Source organism: Rhipicephalus sanguineus, chromosome 1, assembly GCF_013339695.2.
Source record: "Rhipicephalus sanguineus isolate Rsan-2018 chromosome 1, BIME_Rsan_1.4, whole genome shotgun sequence".
Lineage (NCBI taxonomy): Eukaryota > Metazoa > Arthropoda > Arachnida > Ixodida > Ixodidae > Rhipicephalus > Rhipicephalus sanguineus.
Genome location: NC_051176.1, coordinates 23,456,001 through 23,473,534, shown reverse-complemented (window position 1 = coordinate 23,473,534; position 17,534 = coordinate 23,456,001).

The window sequence follows — 17,534 nt, the reverse complement described above, 5'->3', positions numbered from 1 at the left end:
ATGCCAGATGTATGTCAGCGGCTCGTGAGCGCTCAAAAGTCATGTCGCCTTGATGTGAAGGCTACTAGTAATGAATTCGCTTTACATTGTGAGCTCCCTTGGTGGGCCCAATGGGATGTATGTACGCCGGACAGCATATTACGGTATCGTCGGCCCATTGTGCTACAGGGCCCTCTGCACAACTAGTATGCACCAGAAAAAGTGTACACAATGTGCGTTATTTAATTTGTTATGTGCATACTAGTTGTGCAGACGACCCTGTGCATTCAGCAGTACGATGACACCTGTTTCTTTATTTCTTTCTTTGTTTTTTGTTTTTTGCTGATGCCCCATCAACTGAGTAATTGCGATTAAATCATTATTAAAAAAACTGGCGAGCTATAATTCCTCTGCACAAAGCACTACTGCTAAAAAAAAGTCAACTGTAGAGCTTGTCAAATGGGTGCCGCAGTGTTACAGTTGACCTGCAGAGGGGGGGGGCCGAGCCCCTCCTTAAAAATTGGAGGTGGGGCCGGCCCCTCCAGGGCCCCCCCTGACTTTAAGCCCTGCGTGAAGCCCTTTGTGCCCATACGAATCTTCAAACTCGGCCTTTACACATGATACGAAACGAATGGCGTACACCCTTGAAAAACCCATACATATGGGTGTTAATATGGGCTAGCATGACATTTATGCTGGACAACCTTTGTCTAGGGTGCCAAATTAACACCCAGACTGAAGGGTGTAGGTAACAACATCCTTAGCGTGTCCGTCTGGTGACAAACCTATTTACACGCTTAAGGGTGTAAAAATATTTAGTGTGCTATAGGAGCGTTTACCGTTCCTATGCCTTTGGGCCAAATTCGGTGGTGGTCTGGTGACGTTGGTCATTGTGGTGTCGTCATTCCAAGACTGAGTCGATGTGAGTGCGTCCTCTGTATCTCTGTTATGTCAACCGTACAGTGACATTAGAATTATATGAGAACCAATTGACTCCAGAATCTGGCAGCCTAACCCTTTGTAAATATTATGTGAAGGTGCTCCCCGAGTCTTAATGATGCCTGTCTCCTTCGTCGTTATCCGAATCGGGGATATTCATAATGCTTTGTGATCTGGCAACACTGGGCGCGTCCGCCATGTTGTGTTGGGCATCGTCGCGGAATCGTCTGCTCGCGCCTGCATAAGGAGAGGCCACGGGAGAGGCTGAGCGGCATTCGCAGCCGGACCTTTCGCAGCCGGACCAAAAAAAAAAAAAAAATGCAACAGTTAGCTTCATCACCCAGCGGCGAGTGGTCAGCGGACCTTACCGTGCTACCACAGATCGATGAACAAACAATAACACAGTTTTGCGCACTTAAGGATCCATCCGGACGGCAGTTGCAGAAGGCGTTCTGCTTCGCAACCGAAACTTACGCCGAATCGTCATATATTGCGACGTGCACTTCGGACGTGAGGTAAGTGTTCGAGAAAATTGTTTGCTGTGTCGAGCAGGTGTGAGCATCAAGCTTCTAAGACAGGCTTGGAACGCAATACGGTGTTCCATATATCGTGAACATTTGCGATTATTTATTGACGCGCGTCAAACGCGCGCGCGCGCTTTACGCTGCGCGGTTCTCCTCCACTAATTTTTTAATCCGCATGCATCTAGCCTACCCTTGGCAAGATTAATTGTTTCATCTGGTTTCGACAGACGCAATGCATGGTTGACTCATTATGATCCCGCATGGGCGACGGTAATCAAATTACAAAAAAAAGAATAGCTGATCGCGCGCCTTTTAAAAAAATATTACGAGAGCCCGTGTACCAAACGCGCTTTTGAGTGCACAATCGCTGCTTATTAGGCATTGTGAACGCCATGCGTATATCGCGTGGATATGTCCCGAACACCACAAACTTTAATTCTGTTTCAAGAATTTTATTATTCATTCCTTACGTCATTTATATAGACTGCATTCATAATTTTGTTTGCTTGGCGGCGGAAAAGTTTACTGACGGTTTGTAGCTTGCACGTACGGACGCTGTTACTTCGGCCACTGCTTGACGCATATACGTGCTACACGGGCCATCAGCTATCAGTCGGCCTGAGCCGACTGCTTGTTGATAGCGTACGCGTGTCAAAGGTGTGCCGCCTTTTTTTTTTCTAAAGCGGCCGCCCGGGAGATTTCGGCTCTTGATATGTTTTATATATCTTGCAAGTGTCTTCGCAATAATCACGTTACCTCTATCCACAGTTTAAATTACCGAGGAGGGTGCGCGCGTGACGAACGTCTGAGAGTTCGGCGGAAGAACTTCGATCTCGGGCCACTTCTCTTGCAGACGCTCTTAAATTTTCTTTATTTTCTCTGCGCCACCAGGCAGCTGATGATCGAGGGTCGCGGAATGCAGCTGGCGAAACGTGGCCAGCCGCAGCTGGGCCACAAACGCGCCGATGGACGGCCGAAGATTGTCCGCAATTTTTAGGTCTTAATTCTGATTATATATATGTAGTAAAAGAAGCAGCAGCAAAAATGCCACGACGACAAGCTAACGGGGCGCAAGATTGTTAAATTATGCAAGCACTAATCTGTACCATTGACATGATTGCAGTACATATGTATGACATTTATATAATAAAGTTTTTTTCGCGCTGAGTTTTTTTTTCAGGCTCATGATTCACACCACATGTGCGCATGGTTGAGCTATATAGCTAAGAAATAATTATAATTATATTTTTAATCGAGTTAGTTAATTGGCATTCAAACCAAAAAAGTGCTTCTGGAATTCTTGAACGTAAATCTCTATTTCAAACTGCCCATATGTATTTAAAAAAGACCGACTAATCAAAGTATTAAAATTACTTTTTCAATGTGGCATCAGTATTTAGGAGCTGACAAGCAAGACCTATTTAATAGAGTGTTAATGCAATATTTTTTGTTTTAATCATGAAAAATAAAATTGGAACGAAACCATCAGCCTTATATCTTTATCGTTATGTACTTAACAGGATCACACTTTTGTTACTTTTTTTCTATGCATAGAAAAATCGGCAATGAAACTTTGCTGTATGCACAATGAGAAAACACAAGTTTGTTGAATGCATTTCTTGCAGTTAGATATGTTATCAATATTTTGCCTGTAACATATAATAATGTACTTAACCTAGTGCACTGAAGATTTCATTATCAATTAACCTGGTCTATTGTGAGCTTAACTGCTTTATATTAAACGTGACCTTTATCCCCCGCCCCCCCCCCCCCCTCTGCAGTACTGTCCTTGTCCATGTCCGTGGACACTGCTACAAGAGCCAGAAGAAATCCAGCCAGCCGTATCAAGTGAAAGTTAGCTTCAGTACAGAAAATGACAGCATTGCGGCCAGCAGTTGTGCCTGTCCAGCTGGCAGCAGTGGTACATGCAGTCATGTGCTTTTACTACGTCGTCTTGTAATCCTCCATAAAGAGGGCTACAAGGAGCCACATCCTGCACTGTCCTGTACAGAGCTGCCACAGCAATGGAGGCGCCCTCGTCAACCTGGTGTTGCACCAGCAAGTGTGCAGGCTGTTGATTGGCGGCGTGTCTCTGAAGGAGGTCGTGAGATCCCAAGGTATGCGAAATCCTCCACTGTAAATCCGCATGAAGAGGATGATAGCCAAGTGAATGCCTCCATCAGGAAACTTGGTCACCAGCTGGGCTCCCTGGGCAAGTCACTCTTTTCCTCCGTTTTGCTCAACACCAATGAACAACTAGTGACAACAAAGCTTGGACTCGCCCCACGAGACTCCCCTGCATCATACCACCAAGCACAGCAGCCTTCTGGTTTCACTACTTGGCTTGGAAATCTCACCACTGGGACAGGCACTTTTCATCCGGTTCCCCAGCTAGAGCTATTCATGAAAAGCACAGAATATGTCCATGAAGGCTCATACACAGAGCGCGAGGAGACCATACTTGATGTGAGTATGAGAAGTTTCAAACAAATGGAGCTATGTGTACATCAATTAAATTTTGATTTGGCCTCTTCCAGAGGTTGATGCTGCTGTCAAGCACATATATATAGACTGCACAATGAATTTTCATACCAAAACATGAATGCGGAATAGCACTGTGTGTGTATATATAGTATTGCAAGTTCAGAGTATTTATTACAAATGCGCTATAATATAATGTGTGATGTCATGTATAATTTGAAACTATAATTTGCCATGTATAATCTTCAGAAATTGGAAAATCCTATTTTTTTAAATCTCACAACTGTTTTGCTATGCATAATATAAATATCTCACTGCAAGTCTTAAGTAGAACTGCCCCGAGAGACCGTCAAATATTATTGTTAAAAAGTGAAAATAAATTCATCAGCTGTGGTGTAACAATATTTGAAGTCATATATGGAAACTAATACATGAAAACATGCGATAAAACGTTAAGAAGTTCTGACTTTAGGCCTATATGTGGGCTTCGATAGCTTGCAAAATCCGTACACAAGAGGGGAAGGTTAGGACAAGTGATCCTTACAACCAGGGTGTCGGAACGAAATCTTTTTCGTTTCGGTTTTAGTTTCGTTCCACCGCAAAAAGTTCCGTTCCGTTTCTGTTCCGGAACGAAAACAAAATGTTCCGTAACGGTTCGTAACGGTTTTTTTTATGCAAAAAATTGAAGTTAAGGTAATCATAAAGAACAATGGATTTGTGATGTAGTTACTTGCCCTCCTCTTAGGAAAGTGGGAAAAGGGTGAAACACGTTCTTCAGAGGAGCGGTAGTAACTGTACCACGAAATCCTACTAACTAGCACAAACCAGTATTAATTTCAGTCATAGTATTTATTTTCTCAAAAGACAAATACGAAATTTTAACACGAAAGTGTTTTATGCCGGGGTCCACCAACATTTCAGTGACGTATTTCCGTCACGGAAATGACGTCGAAAAAAGTTACACGATCAGATAGCAGAGAAAAAAGTTCCGTCAACGGGCGTCGAACCCACGACCGCTCGGTCCGCAACAACAGATGCCGGGCACGCTATCCACTGCGCCACGGTCACAGACTCTTGCGCCCTTACAAGCACGCCTTTTATATCTACCACTCTCCCGGTCGGCGGGATGTTGTTGCCCTCTGGGAGCGGTAAAGTAAAGTAATCCGTCATTACTGTGGCCTCCGCGATTAGCACCTGCAACGCGTTACACGTCCGTCCCATTCGGCGCGTTTTCAATAGAAGTTCAGTTTTGTCAATGCCTTGACACACCGCGAGGTGGCGATCTTAACCCACGCGTCGTAAAAGCGAGCATCACTCTAATTCAAACCAAAAATAGCTGTGCGACGCGCGCCTGCCACACCTGGCTGTAACACCGCGTCCCATGCTCACGCGCTCGCCGCGAGAAAAATCGCGGCAGGGCCACCGGGGCGGCAGGACGCGCGTTGCGTTTCCCTCTAGTCCGGCCGTGGCGTTCAATCCCATTTTAACATGCCGCGGGATGGCGGCCAAGTTCTGCGTCCAATATGCGACGCTCTTCTGGCTATCACACCTCGTTCTCTAATTACGCTTTCACCGTTATCTACTACAGCTAGCACAAGGGCTTGTTTAAGCATTTAACATGGACGTTAGTCGTCGGGATGGAGATGTACCACCAATCATCGAAGTGGGTGCATCCACGTTAAGCGGGGCTATATATAGCTGCCAGACATCAATATACATTGTACAGACTCTCTCATATCAATGTACAGTAAACATTCAGTTACTTCTGTAAGAGCACGCTTTACTTTCGTGTTATTCCGATTCCTATGACAGAGGGATCAACCATCTTTTTTAGTAGGTTCAGTGCTTTGAGTCAAGGGAGTGAGCACGACCTCAGAAGCAGCACGTCATTTAGTGTTCTCTCTTATGTGGGAGACCGCTATTCTGATAGAAAGATCGCCAGGCCAGCGCGGAACACGCAGCACAGTCACAACGAAAGCTGGAAGAGCGAACTTTGTAGAGTCCGTTGGAGAGTCTCTTGGGGCAATAATACAAGTACACATGCAAGGTACCTACTACGCCATAAATCATCTCAATTTTTCTGAAGTAGAGAAGTTCCCACTATGCCATTTTTCTTCATTCTTCGGAGTCTCGTGGTACACGCTCATCTGTAAGGCATTATGTGCACTTTGTGCTGTGACTGATGATGATAAAGAATTATGGCTGGTCACTTTGCAGTGGGTGGGAAGCAGTGTTGCGGAATGGGCGCCTCCATTCCATTTCAATTCCATTGCGGGGAATTAGAACTTGCCGCAATTCCATTCCTTTCAATTCCTCGGAATGAAAAAACTTAGTATTTGCATGGTCAGCATGTTTCAACGAATTGTGGTGTTTTAATATTGTTTATGCTTAGATGTGTTAATGCTAAAATGACGACATAGCGTATTTCTATGCTGACAAAAGTAGTATTCAAGAAGATTAAGCAGTTTTGCCACGGGTCTGGAGTGGTCGTAAATATGGAGAAAACTAAGATTTGGTTAATGGGGAATAAGACCCTCTAGATCCGCTGGTATTAGTTGGAACAGTGCACCGCTCGGGCACCTTGTGCCTTTGTATCGAATACGGAACACTGGACCGCACTGCTCGTCAGCACTCACGCTTTTCAAGCGCGCCTCGCAAGCATGGATGGGGTGAGGAGAACTTTCTGTGTTCGCCTGTGCGCAGGTATGCAATGTCTTCCTTGTCGCAAAGGGTTTTACGTGTGTCAGGTACTAAACTGCCCGTGCGATAAAGATCAGGCTGTGCATATAGTATTCGCCACTTTCGTGTGGGGGTATCAATGGACACCAACGCGCAGGAGTAATTTCTTTCTCCCTTCAGTAACTGCTGGGATAATGCATTTGTTTGTGCACTAACTTACGCCTCGGTTTCTAGTAGGCGCGATGCTTATAAATGTACCGTGCTTGTAATCAGCCAAGCCATTTCAAAAATACTGCTTTATTGTTAATTTCGAGGCTCTGACTTACAAATGTTTGAAGTTTGAAAAACAGCACGTAGACGAAAACGTGCTCTATTTTCGGAAAAAGACGTAATTCCATTCCCATTCCATTCCGTGCAAAAGGCGCTTTATTCCATTTCCAATGCGTTCGTCCAAGCGTTGTCCCCATGCCTTCCGGGGTCGCGAAAATGTGGAATGATTCCGGAGTCATTGGAATTCGGGTGGGGCTACTCCGCAACACTGGTGGGAAGCATTAAACAACACACTCCTTGCACTATTAGCATTGTGTGATGACTGGTTGGTATTTTCCTCTTTTGCCACGCTATATTACATATATTGATTGATTGATTGATTGATTGACATGACGCCTGTATAGAGTATTTTTGCGAAGGAGTTACAAGCACCAGCGTGGCACTGTGGTGGAAGACCCGACTGCCACGCAGAGGGCGCGGGTTGAAATCCTATTCGATGCTAGAAATTTGTTTCTCATTTAATTTTTTCTTATATCACGCGACAGCGGTCACGAACACCGGCGGCGGCGGACAACGATGGCGCCAAAATCGGCCGTTGTGACCTCATAACAGCTTTGGCTGTAACAAACTTCAGCGCCGACAGTGCCCTCTCTGCTCTGGGCTGCGTGACAGGCATGCAATAGTCCACTTGCTTTAATATAAACATCTCTGGCTGCCACTGCTTTTGTTTTTCGCACAATTTCAACATAATTTTGCTTTGGAATTCCTGCTTGAGGTACGCGCTAATACTGTACCCTGAGATATGCTCACAATGCATGAGCTCAGATGCTCCGGATTGACAAGTTTTCTCGTTGAAAAAACGATTGAAAAAATTTCGGTTTCGCTCCGGAACGCAATAATGGATAAAGTTTCGGTTACGTTTTCGTTCCGGTCGAAAATATCGTTTTTTTCGTTTCCGGTTTTCGTTCCGTTCCGACATCCTGCTTACAACTGCTTAATAGCAAGAAGGATTTTACACTATATCTCGAATGAATAAACCGCGCGAAAGAACGAGGACGAACAGAAGAAACAACAGACCACAGCGCTGACTCGCAACGAAAACTTTATTTCACAAGGAACAGAATAAATAGCATCTGGGAAAAGATATCAAACGACCATCACGTATGCACAAAGCGACAAAAGAAGCAACAACAACAAAATACCCTATGTGACCCTATCGGAAAAAACAGCGTTCCCAGTGCCTCCCAGTGCCTTTCAGCGCACTGGGTGGCACTGGAAACGCTGTACAGTGTGTCCCAGTGTACTACAGCGTGCTGGGAGGCACTGGTACAAACTGTACAGCGTGGCCAGTGCCGCCCAGTGCGCTGGAAGACGCTGGGAACACTGTACAGTGTGGCCCAGTGTCGGCCCGCTAACTGGGAACACTGGCAGCACTTTGGAAAAAACTGGGCGCGCTGGGTGGAATTCATATAAAATGTGGTATTGGGTCGCGAGAAGTCGAAAGAAAAACTTACCGAATATCTTGAAAATATTATTCTATTCTGCGTCCTACACATCTCCAGCTTTAGTTTTAGTTAAGCGACGAACGTATACGCAAAGCAATCATCTGTCGAGCGCGCGCGCTTTCTCAGAAGTGTGTGATCGAGTGTCGTAAATGTAGTTCATATAACTGCATCGAACGAACTTATCATTCGTAACCCAATATGACATTAGTATCAGTCTGATAATACCATAAACCTATTCTAGCAGTCAGTGCTTTCATATGGGCTCGTACCGCTGAAAGCGGCACGTCACTGGCAATAGTGAGCCAATGTAACGCTGAATCTCGGCGTTTTTAGCTTCTGATTCATGTATTCGAAGGTGTAAATATGGCATCGCATGAGTCAGGTATGATCGAAATTACATTTGAACGGTTATTACGTTCTTCGTAATTGAATGTCCACGTTGTTCACAGCGATCGCGGGGCACGGAGTACAGCTCTAAGCCTAACGGTCGTTTCGGCTAGGATGAAGCACTGCGGCTGTATAATAGTACGCGGAACTTAAACAAAAATGACAGAAAATATGTTCGAACGGATGACGAAAACTAAAGTGTTCAGTGTGCAGGTCAGTTGCACATTGTTTTTTACATAGGCATGACTAACTGCTTAGCGAGTCAGTGCGATTGCCCCAACACATCTGTGGTTACGCTAATATTTTTTGCGGCAAAACGTGCCAGATAGACGTTCTAATTCTAGGCAGCACATAAAAAACAAATTAAGTACCGTCGCTTAGGTTCTCGCGAGCACGAAGAGACTGAAATCTGCGTTTTAAACCAGAAAAATGAAAATACTGGCTACTGGACGTAGTTAAAACGTGAAGCAAAAAGAAACCGTCTCTCGTCTTTCAGGTGTGGTGCAGCTAATAAAGAAAAAAAAATTCAGGTGTGGTGCAGCGGTAACGTGTCAGTTTCAGGATACATGGGGCGTCGAGGTGGCGGGTTCGACTCCCGCTCGCTCTTTTTTTTTTTGAGGTTTCTTTTTTTTTGTCGCAGTGCGCGCGTATCAGCCCTAATTACGGTCTGGGTATGATCACAGTTTTTAAAAACAATTTAAAAGCCCGATTTCGGCCCGTAATGGGTGGCCCAGTGTGCAGTGTGCAATGCGCCAGCGTCCAGCGTGCCTCGTGCAGCGTGCCAGCGTCCCAGTACCCAGCGCCACACTGGTCCAATAATCAGGTATGGCACTGGGACAGTGCCACTGGGTTTTCCGATAGGGGAGTGATTAGTCATGAACATGAGGCAAGTTATCGCTGAGATAAGGAACTTCAGCCTGTGACAAGGCTACCGAAGGTTGGCTGACGCATATGTGACTTTCCAATGACATGTAAAAAGCTTCCATTATTTCTCGTGTGCGCTGATCCCTGTGCCTGTGCAAAACTTCCGTCCTATCAAAACTGGGATTACAACCACTTTTTCGACAATGAAGAGCCAAATGAGAACCAGTGCCGTTTTTAACATTTTGCGCATGCTCTTGGATCCTAATGTTTATGCATCGACTAGTTTGCCCTATGTAAATCTTGCCGCAGGAACATGGAATTTTATATACAACGTTAGTTTGACAATCTACAATTTTTTTCCTATGTTTGACCGCGCACCTTAGCCGTTTGTCACTTTTTTCTCCATTTAACTTTCTGTGCACGGCTGGACATACCTGTCGCAACTTGTGGCCCACACTGAAAACAACGTCAACATGGTACCGATTTGCCACATTTTTAATTCTGTTCGTCCTCGTTCTTTCGCGCGGTTTATTCATTCGAGATGGAATCACACCAACTTGCCCATTTAAACGTTCTAATGTTTTACACTATATATCAGTTTCTTCATGCATAAGCACAACCTTTATACACGAAATATGTGCAATCATTTTAACATAGTTCTTATGCTTGATGTGCATGTGTGAAGTTTTGAGCTGCGCTAGTTGTCTTTGTCTCCCCTTTCTTGTATGTATTTGGTTGTGCTTGTTCTCCTCATCAACACATCTGTGAAAAAAGGTAGCATTCAATTTCAGTTGTTTGACAATTAAAAGTCCGTATTTTCTAATCTTGGTAAGTACAGTTGAAGTTGTGCATCAAAGTTCCACGAAGATGTTAATTTAGTGGCTGCAGAAACATATGCAATAAAAGAAATGGAGCCAACAAATATTATATGTACCTCATTTGGGGTGCCATTTACAGGCACCCTGCATATATTCCTAGAAGCGGCTAACAGATTTAACAACTGCCTTTGCAATGTGTGCATTCTTGCAGGAACTCTCCGTATCCCCCTCACAAGCTCGTGAGCTAGAAAAAAACACGCGCCAGCAGGGACATAGTAAAACATGGATAAAAGCAGGACAGCACAGGCTGACTGCGTCTGCATTTGGAAAGATCATGCAACGTAAAGACTGGGCAGAAAGAGGCCTGCGAAATCTGCTTGAATCTAAAGACCTGTCAAGAGTGCGTGCAGTACAGTATGGAAGCCGAAACGAAAGCAAGGCTGTAGATAGATACGTAAGTGTTCTACAGAAACTCGGCCATGACATATCTGCGCGACACTGCGGAATTTTTGTCGAGCCATCTTGTCCGGGGTTGGGTGCGACTCCTGACAGGCTTGTATTTGACCCAGAGGAAGGCACATACGGTGTCCTTGAGGTGAAGTGCCCATACTCCCTTAAGGACACAGATGGCAGTCATGCGCCGTCGCTTGACTTTTATATAAACTTCCTGTTGCCCAGAACTATGTCGCAACCACGAGTACTACCATCATATAGTTGGACAAATGGCCCTCACTTCATGCCAATGGGCAGATTTTGTTGTTTTTTCACAAAAGTGGATAATTATAGAACGAGTGCACTTTCAGCCGACGGAGTGGGAAGGAATGAAGGCTCGCCTGAATTATTGTTTTAATGAGGCACTGCACTATTTTTGCAACAGAGAACAGAGAACAGCCGCATGAAATTTAACATCCCTAAAGTATTTAGTACGAGAGCATATATTTTAAAGAACCTATTCGTTTATTCATTTAAGTAGTGAAGTGCCATGGTAAGCAGCAGGAATCTTTTTTGCTTTAGGTAAGATAATTAGTCCCCCCCAAAATTAAGGCAGCCTCTTACTAGTGGTGCCAAGGCTGAAGGAAGTGCGCAGCTGGGAGGCCTTATTTGTTTCTCTTTAGTTTTCTTTTTCTTTCTTTACTCTCTTTGTTTTTTCAATGTATTTTGTATCTCTATTTAGTTCTTTCTTTCTTTCTCTTTATTTCTTGCTCTTTCTTTATTTCTTTTTTCTCTATCTCTTTCTCTTTATTTTCTCACTTGCGTACTCTTTCTTTCTATCTTTCTCCTTCTCTATCTCTTTCTTTCATTCTTAATAGAACTTTTTGTTGGGCTAGTTCGTACATGCTTACTGAAAAACCAAAAAGACGCGTACCATCAAGGAAAAAGTAAGGACAGGACTTACTTTTTCCTGTCCTTACTTGTTCCTTGACGGTACACGTCTTTTTGGTTTTTCTTTCATTCTCTTTCTGATTCTTTCCATGCTATGCTTTACTCTCTCCCCTCCTCCTTTTCCTCCTATTCACCCTCACATATCTCCTCACCCTCACTTCCCTTTCCCACCCGCTTACTATACTATACTGTACTATACAAGGCTATGCTATGCTTTGCTAGCGTGCCCGGAAAGCCGAGCGGTCACGACGCTCACCTTCGGATCATGGGTTCGAATCCCACCTTGCCAAGAAAATTTTTGTTTCTCTTTTTTTTCTATCTCTCTGTACTCGTTCTTTTGCCCATCAGGGTTATTGCATCCCACGCTGGACTAATCAGCGCACGTGTTCTGGGAGCGAAGCAGAACATGAAGAAGAGGACGAAGAGAGAGAGTGCGTGCCGGTTCATGATGGTCATTTCTGTTCACCCATCACGGACCAATGCTCGGCTTAACCAGCTCCGCTGTTAAATGAAGTAAATTAAACATTGTGAGGCATGGTGCAAAGAAGTGAGCTAGTAGATGTCTCGCATTGCCCCAAACAGCACTCACAAGTAAAACATCCCTCTCCAGGGTTTTCCTGTGTTACAGTGTTCACCACTTTTTATGTATTTATCCAATTTGTTTTCCTACAGCAAAGAACGTATTGTCAAGCAGTGTTACAACCTCTGAATTGCACGATAAACCCTAATTAAGCTAGTAGTGCTGCAAGCTGAGGCGGTAGCACCTCCTCTATGCTGTCAACTACAAAGGGCTTCTGCAAGAATGATGGCTTGCAGGCTTATGTTTGATTTTCTAGCCATTCTTCTAATGCACACCAGTGTGAGATGTTGCAGCTGTGATTGTCATCACGAAACGTAAGCCAGTGTTCAATTTGAGGCATAGAAAACGTGGTGAAAGGCTCTTTAACCATTATATCCTTCATCTTTTTCTGTAGAGTTATTTGGAGACGAAAGTTTTTTTTAGCACAAGTATCTAGTTGTTCTTTTAAACTGGCTTTGCTGGTGTCTAAAATAAGGATTACTGCTGCTTCTGTGCTGAACAACTTTTTTGCCCAACGTAAAGGGCAAAAAATTGAATTCTAATGCATAAATGGTTTTTTTCCGACATCCTACAGCCATGCTCTGGTGACTTGATCTCCTCCTTCTGGTTTGTAGTGTTGTACACTAAGGTCTGTTTTTGCTAATACGTGTGTGCACAAATAGGTGTGTCTGTTTGCTTGTTGGTTTGCTCAATCCAAAATGACCTCTGTTTACTGCACAGTAACGCCTGCTCTTGTCTGTGAAGCTTGCCAAAGCATTGTGTTCTTGTCGAGTACTGTTTATGTCCTTCTACTTTGTGACATCTGTAAAACTGCGAAGGTATATTAACAGGCAATAGAGCGAACAATTGTATTGTATTGACTGCTATTTGTTGCCGTTGATAGTAGAATATTGAGCAATCATTCAACTCAAAAGAAATGGGTCATATATAAAATGACCATTTTTGTGTCACAGGCATGACTCCATTGAATAAAAAGATGTAAACGTGTTTATTTACATTACTGCCGGTCTCACATTCGGACCATAGCAAATGGATGGGCACGCATGATTACACACATAAAAACGCATAAAAAACAATAAAAATGTGTAAGCGTACGTACAAACAACAGTTTTTCAATATGGAAATAAAACAAACAGGTTCAATGTGCATATTTACAACAATACCGTTAATAAAAGAGCAAGTCACAGAAGTAGTGTACCTCATGTTAAATTTCAGTACAGATAATTACAATGTTATAAAAACAAAGAAAACACAAGAAGCAAATATCAGCTATAGTTCAGAGAACTGGAAGTTTTGACAATTATAACAAAGTAAAAACTATTTTTTAGCAACTTATTACATCGTCGAATAACCTAACAAAATGAGACTGTGATACTACACTATTATAAATGCACTTAGGCTATTTCCTTCCTGAACAACACAAAATAAAGAAAAACTGAAAAGTGTCGTTCATACAAACGAACCCAGATATGCTTATTTATCTCGCAAGAGCAAACAATGTCACATTATTGATTACAGTATTACTTGTTGTTGCCCCAGCCTGCAGCTGTATCAATTGAGCACACGATTACCCACACAATCTTTCACAAATGTGAGCGGGGCAGTCGGTCAGTCTTGAATTTCATTTTATTTTGGCCCTGTTCTGTCAATTAAGGTGCTCCACTAGTTGGCTCCAATCTAGCAACAAGGTCAAATTGAAAGTTTGTCAGTATTGCTGCTACAGTCCATATTTGATTAATGAGTGGTGCCAATATTAGAGGAATGGGACGGTCGAAAATGTGAAAGGATTTAATGCGGTTAATCCTTCTTTCAACGTGAATTCTCAGTGAGGCTATCCACGAGTTTTGTTCACTTCTGCTTGCGATAGCTTTCCTTCATGCAGAAAAGGAGGCAGGTTTAAACCGACACCTTTCTCTTCAAGAAGATCATCGATTGTAAATCCGTTGTCTGCCATGACCACGTCTCCTTCATCAAATTCAAGGTTAAGAAAGCCACTTCGTATGACACATTCCCTGTCTGATATAGAACCAGTGAATAACTCTGATACATATGAAACCAGACAATTGGGCATAATGCCAACTAGTCCTTTGAATGTGTTTGATGATTTGTATGCAGAGTATGTGCTGGACTGCAATGCCAGAGAACTAGGCACTGCACACCTGACTTCAGTTGCATCCAAAATAACTCTTGTTGCCGAGTGCTTTCCCAGAAATGTAGCAGGTATTGTTTCGTCTATTATGTGTCGTGGTGCCCAGAGAGGCAACTTCACTAGCTTGAAATACAACCTGTTAATACATGATGAGCATATCCTAGACACGGTTGCCTGTGAAATGTTGAAGCTATGTGCTAGATCCTGCTCAAAGAGACCAAGCCGAAGCCTTACAAGAACTAGAAATAGTTCATTTTCTTTGTTTAGTATTCTTTTTCGTCCATTGCTTGCTGTCTGAACCTTTTCAGAGTGAGTCGTATCACTGTGAGAATTTGGACAAACATACTCAAACAATGCAACAAAATGGTCATAATCAGGGAGGCCAGTATAAAACATAAACTCCTCACTGCTATCTCTAAATCTGCTCAAAGAAAATGGCACATTCCTTCTTTTTTCTTCCTCAAGGTGTTCTATGTAAGCCTTTTCTATAATCACTTTGGTTAACAGGGTTCTTTCCTTTGCAAACTCTTCTGTTTGATCACTGCACTGCTGCTTTAGTATGCTGATCTGTGACACCTCCGCAAGTGCCTCGGTAGCCTCTTGGTCAGCATGTGTCTCCCAGTCTTCTTCAGGTGACACCACGTCTATAGAGTGAGAAACACCCTCACCTTCAGTGTCTGAAACTTCAGCTTCGTGTTCTTGCGTCGAATGTGGCTGCACTGGGCACTTCTTTACCCTCTTGGGCAAAGGTTCCCGCTTCTTTGGTGGCTTCCTGTCCTTCTTAGTGAGTGAAAATGGAAACACCTAAGGCACAGCGGTGTCACGAAGAATGTGCCACCCACTTACGATATTGGGTATGAAATCGCATGCCTTGAAGTGCTTGCTGCACACTTTTGTGCTCTTGTTGATAGTGAAGAAAGGTCCCTCATCCCGCTTGATTGCAATGATCCAGCTCTTGCGGAACTCTGGATCTCTTGGAAATGCATGGAAGGATACCTGGAGGCCAAGTGTATATATATTCATAAGAACGTATTCAAGAAATTGTATTTCGAGTATACTTGCACTCAGAGCTAGATTACCTGTAGTGTGCACAGAAAGAAACCATGTGAAGGCAGTGGTACCATTTTATTACACCATAATATATTGCCTGAAAAGTTCCTTGTTTTTTCTCATATATGCAGGATATTTTACGAAGCCGATTGAAAATGCTCATGTAGGCTATCACTGTTACAAAGCATTCTTGTAAAGACAATTAAAAAAATAACAGGTATGAATTAAGCTGTTTTTCCGCTGTTTGTGATTACTCAAATAAGAAAGAACTGAATGTAAGACTATAATTCTTAATTGAATATTTATATGTTTATCATTGTGTCGGGTGTTTCACAATGTCAAACACGTAACTCCCAATATGCTATATATACTGATCAAAGGTACTTTGCACATATGCTGCGATATGTACTGGTATTCATATAATCGCCACGTCATTTTTTTTTCTAGGTGCGCTCTTGAAGCAAAAATTATCATGTCTTGCACAAGAACCAGTAATAAAACATTGTCATTTTTCATATAATGATATTCCTGTACTGCATGCTGACTAGCTTTATGATAATGTGCGTGTTAACGTTTCCAACGACAGAACAAAAACATGAAGCATAAAGGCTTGCGTTTCCGTTCGTATTATAAGAAACTGCAATCTCGCGACGGTGATATGCACATTCATCTTTTTTTTTTTCGTGCAGCTAGATCTAAAGTATTGCCTTGAAGTCGCACGGTACTAATGTATCGAACCATTAATAGTGAGCAAAAGATAGGAGAATTTTCAAATATATTTATCATGCACCACAAATAGCTCAGGGATTTTCACAAAAGGCGATCTTGCTAAGCGCTTTGCAAAGCGATGACAAAATTTCTACAGTGCATCTTCACGGCATAGCACGAAGCAACGTCGGCGAAGATGACTCCACAGTCAAATACTCTGCGTACCAGAAGTGCCAATACAAGGTTGCGTTCCAAAATCTGGCCGCACTTAATTTACCGCTGTTTACACGTGTTTAAGCTGTGTATGCCTTTTTAATGTGTGTGATTATTAGGCTCTCTTGTCGACTCCGGGCGTGACTGCGATAAATTAATCGACGGAACCATCAGTTCCAGCATGTTCGCCATCGCAACGAAAAGGTAGGAGGGAGGGGTGTGTATGACCGGACGCGTTATCTGTGCGCGGCGCTTACTTTGCACTGCGAACTCACGGACGGCTGGGCTATATGCGCTGATGGCGATCGCGTACGCGTGTAGGTGTGTATGCTACGCTCCGTACATAGAAGGTTCCCTGTGTTTATTCTGTTCGTAAGTTTATGTTCTAAGAAGTGAACGCCGCACGACGCAATTTTACAGAGACGCGCGGCGAGACGCAGATGGCTCAGCACACATATATGCGTACATTATACTGCGCGCTGCAGCAGCGATGTGCGCGTCAAATGTGGCTCAAGCATTCTCAATATTAGGCTCATTTTAGGCCATTGATGTATGCATCTTTATTCTCGCGAAACGTCGTTTAGTTTCGTCCGTTAGCGGCAACGAGAAGCAAACGCGATCGACGCACGCTCTTGCCCGCGTGCGCGTGAGGTTTGTATGCTAAGGACCATTTTAAAATATGAGCGTGTAGAACCTCTGTCAGCGGCTGTTCGCTCAGTCTAGCTTCTGTGGCAGGGAAGACAACAAAAGTGCACGGCAAAAAGAGAAACGAAGCTAAACGGCGCTTTAACGCTCGCCGACCACAGTTGATTCCGTTCATACACAATACCACCACGGTTTTTTCTTTTTTTATCGCTCAAATAACCCAGGCATCTGGTTAAAAACAATGTTACCTTGTTCCCGGCGTTGTCACGGCTCCCTCGTTGCGTGCACAGCGGCACGCAGCAGTGATCAGGCATCGCAGGACGACTGCAAAGACGCAACACCCAGCTGCCGATATGCTAA